This window comes from Macaca thibetana, chromosome 3 (genome assembly GCF_024542745.1).
Source record: "Macaca thibetana thibetana isolate TM-01 chromosome 3, ASM2454274v1, whole genome shotgun sequence".
Taxonomy (NCBI): domain Eukaryota; kingdom Metazoa; phylum Chordata; class Mammalia; order Primates; family Cercopithecidae; genus Macaca; species Macaca thibetana.
In genome coordinates, this window is record NC_065580.1 from 71,567,457 (window position 1) to 71,574,395 (window position 6,939).

Consider the following 6,939-nt stretch of genomic DNA (forward strand, 5'->3'; position numbering starts at 1 on the left):
GAGCTGAGATCACGTCACTGTACTCCAGCCTGGGCAACAAGAGCAAAACTCTGTATCAAAAAAAAAAAAAGAAAGAAAGAAAAGAAACTGTGATATATATATATATATAGAATGGAATGCTACACAGTCACAAAAAGGAATGAATTATTGGCATTTTCAGCAACCTGGATGGGATTGAAGACTATTATCCTAAGTGAAGTAACTCAGGAATGGAAAACAAAACATCATATGTTCTCACTCATAAGTGGGAGCTAAGCTATGAGGACGCAAATGACCCAATGGACTATGGGGACTCAGGGAAAGGGTGGAAGGGGGTGAGGGATAAAAAGACTACAAATGGGTTCAGTGTATACTACTTGGTGATGGTTGCGCCAAAATCTCACAAATCACCACTAAAGAACTTACCCATGTAACCAAATACCACGTTTCCTAAAACCCTATGGAAATAAAAAATTAAATTAAAAAAAAAACTCAACAGTTTTCTATTAAGCCAGGTGTAAAAGGGATTTACAACCATCTAAAACAATGCCATTCTTCTCACTAATCTTTTGTTTTTGAAAATACAGCTATAGGCCAGGTGCGGTGGCTGACTTCTGTAATCCCACTACTTTGGGAGGCCCAGGTGGGCAGATCACAAGGTTAGGAGTTTGAGACCAGCCTGACTAACATGGTGAAACCCCATCTCTACTAAAAATACAAAAATTAGATAGGCGTGGTGGCACGTGCCTGTGATGCCAGCTACTCAGGAGGCTGAGGCAGGAGAATTGCTTGAACTCAAGAGGTGGAGGTTGCAGTGAGCTGAGATTGCACCACTGCACTCCAGCCTGAGCGACAGAGCAAGACTGTCTCAAAAAAAAGAAAAGAAAATATAGCTGTATTCGTGAAATGACATTATTTATGTAAACATAGATTATTTTCAATAAATTTATATTTTTATTGATTTTAGTTTGTAATACTGTATTGATAGACATAATCCATTTTAAAAAATGGCTCTCTAGGGTTCTTAATAATTTATTATTTTAAGTCCTAATGTAACCACCCAAGGGGTTCACCTTGCCCGCTGCCTAGAGAGAGCCGATTCATCAAGGCAGGGAAATTGCAATAGAGAAAGTAATTCACTCAGAGCCAGCTGTGTGGGAGACTGGAGTTTTATTATTACTCAAATCAGTCTCCCTGAGCATTCAGAGAGCAGAGTTTTTAAGTATAACTTGCTGGGCAGGGATAGGGGGTAGCCAGTGACACACGTGTGGTGATTGGTCAGGGATGAAATCATAGGGAGTTGAAGCAGTCTTCTTGCCCTCAGTTCCTGAGAGGAGGCCACAAGATCAGATAAGCCAGTTTATTAGTCTGGGTGGTGCCAGGTGATCCATCAAGTGCAGAGTCTGCAAAATATCTCAAACACTGATCTTAGGAGCAGTTTAGGGAGGGTCAGAATCTTACAGCCTCCAGAGGCAGGAGAATGGCCTGAACCCAGGAGGAGGAGCTGGCAGTGAGCCAAGATCTTGCCACTGCACTCCAGCCTGGGCGACAGAGCTAGACTCCATCTCAAAAAAAGAAAAAAGAAGAAGAAAAAAAAAAATCTTACAGCCTCCAGCTGCATGACTCCTAAATCATAATTTTTAATCCTGTGGCTAATGTTAATATAGTTCCCAGGCAAGAAGGAGCTCTGTTTTGAGAAAGGGCTGTTACCATCTTTGTTTAAACTATAAACTGCAAACTTAAGTTAGTTTCTCCCAAAGTTCATTCAGCCTACACCCAGGAATGAACAAAGACAGCTTGGAGGTTAGAACAAGATGGAGTCGGAGTCTGGCTGGGCATGGTGATTCACACCTGTAATTTCAGCACTTTGGGAGGCCAAGGTGGGTGGATCACCTAAGGTCAGGAGTTTGAAACCAGTCTGGTCAACATGGGGAAACCCCATCTCTTCTAAAAATACAAAAATTAGCCGAGCGTGGTCGTGGGCACCTGTAATCCCAGCTACTGAAGAGGCTGAGGCAGAAAAATCGCTTGAACCTGGGAGGCGGAGGTTGCAGTGAGCTGAGATAGCGCCACTGCACTCCAGCCTGGGTGACAGAGTGAGACTGTGCCTCAAAAAAAAAATAAAAATAAAAAAAGAAGCAAGATGGAGTTGGTTAAGTTAAATCTCTTTCACTGTCTCAGTCATAATTCTGCAAAGGCGGTTTCAGGTTCCCTTCATAGACACAGAGCAGTTGTCCTGTCTGAAGTTTACCTCTGTGCTGCTCCTCAGTGAATGGGCTTTCTTTAATCCCTCCCACTTAAAAAAAAAAAAAAAAGTCCCATTCCCCTTTAGGAAAATTGTAATGCCTACCCACAGGGATTGGTCTCCCTCTGGCATCCACAGCTCACCCCACAACCCTCCAATCCCCAACTCTATCTTTCACCAGCAGAGCAACTCATAAGACACAATTATGCAAAACATAATAAATCTGATTTTTTTTCCGTAGGAAAAAATCAGGTTCAGGAAAAGTGTCCCATTTGGCACCTCAAGTCTAGGTCCCTCAAGTCTCTACAACAGTATGCAAAGAAAATTTTCATCTTAATTATTTTTATAGTTTTCTGGTAACTTACTGAACCAAGCACACACACTTTCCAAGGACAAACATTTCTCAGTGCTGGGACAATGCAAATTCAGGTAAGGGAAGACAAACATTTTCCTAAGCACAGATAAATCTACACAGATTTTCCTACTCTTAACAGAATGGGCCAGGCATGGTAGCTTACGCCTTTAATCCCAGCACTTCGGGAGGCCAAGGCGGGTGGATGACAAGGTCAGGAGTTCGAGACCAGCCTGGCCAGAATGGTGAAACCCCGTCTCCACTAAAACTACAAAAAAAAAATTAACCGGGCATGGTGGCGTGTGCTTGTAGTCCCAGCTACTTGGGAAGGTGAGGCAGGAGAATTACTTGAAGCCAGGAGGTGGAGGTTGCAGTGAGCCGAGATTGTGCTACTGCACTCCAGCCTGGGCAACAGAGTGAGACTCTGTCTCAAAAAACAAACAAACAAAAAACAATGGGACTGTACAGGATTATGCTGAGAGAATCAGTTTTCCTATTATTCATTCTCTGGATTTCAGACTATGCCAGCTAGAGCATTTGAAACAACACGATCAATGGGACTGTCTACTGCTGGTGGATACTTTTCAGTGACACAAAAGATCTGGCAGTAGCTTTGAAATTATTGCTTTTCTTTACAATAGGTCAGAGTAAATTATCACTATTTTTTAATTAATTGCTTGTAATTTGTGTCATATCTAAGAACCACTGCCTAACCCAAAATTTATACCTATGTTTTCTTCTAAAAGTTTTATGACTTTAGCTTTTCTATTTTGGACTTTAATCCATTTTGAGTTTTGTATGTGGTGTGAGGAAGGGGTTCAAATTTATTATTTTGCCGGTGGGTCTAGTTGTTCCAGCACCATTTGTTGAAAATACTGTTTTTCCCCTAATGAATCATCTGACACCTTGTTAAAAATTGATTAACTGGGCCAGGTGTGGTATCTCACACCTGTTATCCCAGCACTTTGGGAGGCTGAGGCAGGCAGATCACAAGATCAGGAGATTGAGACCACCCTGGCTAACATGGTGATACCCCATCTCTACTAAAAATACAAAAAAAAAAAAAAAATGCCAGGCATGGTGGTGGGCGCCTGGAGTCCCAACTACTCGGGAGGCTGAGTCAGGAGAATGGCGTGAACCTGGGAGGTGAAGCTTGCAGTGAGCTGAGATCACATGACTGCACTCCAGCCTGGGTGACAGAGCAAGACTCCATCTAAAAAAAAAAAAAAAAAAAAAAAAAAAAATTGATGAACTGTATATGATATAGGGTTTATTTTTGGCCTCTCAATTCTATTCTGTTGATCTATATGTCTATCCTTATGCCAGAACTACACTGTCTTGATTACTGCAGATTTGTATTAAGTTTGAAAGTGAGATCCCAGCACTTTGGGAGGCCAATGCAGGCAGATCACATGAGCCCAGGAGTTCGAGACCAGCTTGGGCAACACAGTGAAACCCCATCTCTAAAAAAATACCAAAACATTAGCCAGGCACGGTGGTGTGGGCATGTAGTCCCAGCTACTTGGGAGGCTGAGGTGGGAAGATTGCCTGAGCCCCAGAGGTTGAGGCTGCAGTGAGCTGTGATTGTGCCACTGCACTCCCGCTTGGGCAGCAGAGTGAGGCCCTGTCTCATTTAAAAAAAAAAAAAAAAAAAAAAAAAAAAAGACAGAAGGAAAGTGAGAAGTATGAGTTCTCCAACTTTGTTAATCATTTTCAAGATTGTTTTGACTACTTTGGGTCCCTTTAGGTTTATTTCATTTTAGGATCAGTTTGTCAATTTCTGCAATGAAGTCAGCTGGACACTTTTTTCTTTCTGTTTTTTTTCTTTTTGTTTTATTTTGTTTGTTTTTCAGACGGAGATCTCACTCTGTCGCCCAGGCCGGAGTGCAGTGGCACAATCTTGGCTCACTGCAACTTCCACCTCCTAGGCTCAAGAGATCCTCCTGCCTCAGCTTCCCAAGTAGCTAGGACTACAGGCATGCGCCACCATGCCTGGCTAATTTTTGTATTTTTAGTAGAGACGGGATCTCACCATGTTGGCCAGGCTGGTCTCAAACTCCTGACCTCAGATGATCCACCCACCTTAGCCTCCCAAAGTGCTGGGATTACAGGAGTAAGCTACCGCACCTGGCCTATTTTCCAATATTTTTAAAAAGATTTTTGGGCTGGGCGTGGTGGCTCATGCCTATAATCCCAGCACTTTGGGAAGCCAAGGGGTGGATCGCCTGAGGTCAGTCTGGCCAACATAGTAAAACTCCAACTCTACTAAAAATACAAAAAATTAGCTGGGCATGGTGGCAGTTGCCTGTAATCCCAGTTACTCTGGAGGCTGAGGCAGGAGAATCGCTTGAACCCGGGAGGCGGAGGTTGCAGTGAGCCGAGATCACGCCATTGCACTCCAGTCTGGGCAATAAGAGCAAAGCCCATCTCGAAAAAAAAAAAATTGGATCAGAGGGTGATACGGTTAGATCAATGTTTTTAGAAGGTAAGTCTCGTAGCAATGTACAGTGTGGTCTGGGTGAGACTATAGGCTAGGATATTTGTTAAAAGGTGTAGAATTGTAGCAATTTAGCAAGACTTGATAAGAACTGACACTTTGATGGTTCTGATGTTACCCAGCTTTCTTCTTTTCTCTCTGTCTCTCTCTCTTACTTCATATCAAAGCTTCACCCAGAACATTTTCTAGTCTTTATAACTTCATTTTTGAAGGAATAGTAGAGAAACCAGTTCATGTCACTTAAATTTTTTTAGGTCTTAAGTTTGCTCATTTGTGAAATGAGAAGATAGACTTCACTAGACAATTTCCAAGGTCCTTCACACTTTAATGTTCTATGGAAGTACCTTGCCTCCAGTGGAAAACATTAACAACAACCATCATTAAGCCAACATAAACCCACAGGTACTCTTATCCCTACTGCAAGAAGTTTTAAAATAGGAAGGATTAGAGACACAGGCTGTATAGTTGTTAAACCAATATGTTATGTTGCACTTCCAAAATGGCAACAAAATATACACTTTAAATTTTAACCTGCAAAATAAATTTCTTTCTTTAACATGGTCTCACATAGAAAATTATTTTTTAAGGTAACAAAAACTGCACTATGTCCACAATATTCTTTTTTTTTTTTTTTTTTTTGAGACAGAGTCTTGCTCTGTTGCCCAGGCTGGAGTGCAGTGGTGCCATCTCGGCTCACTGCAAGCTCCACCTCCTGGGTTCATGCCATTCTCCTGCCTCAGCCTCCCGAGTAGCTGGGACTACAAGCACCTACCACCACACCTGGCTATTTTTTTGTATTTTTAGTAGAGACGGGGTTTCACCGTGTTAGCCAGGATGGTCGATCTCCTGACCTCATGATCCACCCATCTCGGCCTCCCAAAGTGCTGGGATTGCAGGCATGAGCCACCATGCCTGGCCTCCACAATATTCTTAACCACTTGTATTAGGTCTCTTTCCATTCAAAGTTATGGAAACCCAGGTCACACTCCTTAAGTGGGTGAAAAGTAAAAAGTGCAGAAGTAAAATAAGCTTCAGATATGGGGATTGAGGATCAGACAATATAAACAAGGTTCTGTCTCTCTCACGCCATCCAGCTCTCGGCAGACTACTACACACTGTGCATGATATATCAAGACTCCAAGACTCATAACCTACCCGCAAGAAGAGTGCATCTTCCCTGGTAGCTCTGCAAAAAGATCCAAGGGAAACTGTTAATGGCCTGGCTTGAGTCAAATGACTTTCCCTGAGTCAAAATCAATCATTGTGGTTACATGAGTAGAAGACATTGATGTTAGTGCTGGAGTCGGGGAAGAGATTTACACGACAAGGTCAGCTCCACATTGAAATAAGTGCAATGCATTCCCCCTATGAAAGAGGTTTTCTGATAGCGGAAGAAGGGGAGAGGCTCACGTGACAGACAAGACAACAGATGGCCACTCTGTCAATCCTGTCTGGACACTCAACTAAAGGATTACTGCCCCTGGCCCTAGTTTGTGTTTAACAAAGCTATCCCCTTCCTAATGAAGAAAAAGTAGGAATGGTATATTTATTTCTGTTTTTAAGCCAGCATCTAAAAAGAAACTGTTCTGCTTTCTAACTCCAGTGAAAATCACTAGTAATGTTGCTACCTATAAATCGTGGGTTGTATAAAAGCACTATATAACAGAAAAATTTTAACATAATTATTTTCAGGCTGGGCATGGTGGTTCACGCCTGTAATCTCAGCACTTTGGGAGGCCCAGGCAGGCAGATCACAAGGTCAGGAGATGGAGACCATCCTGCCCAACATGGTGAAATCCCGTCTCTACTAAAAATACAAAAATTAGCCCAGCGTAGTGGTGGGCACCTGTAGTCCCAGCTACTCGG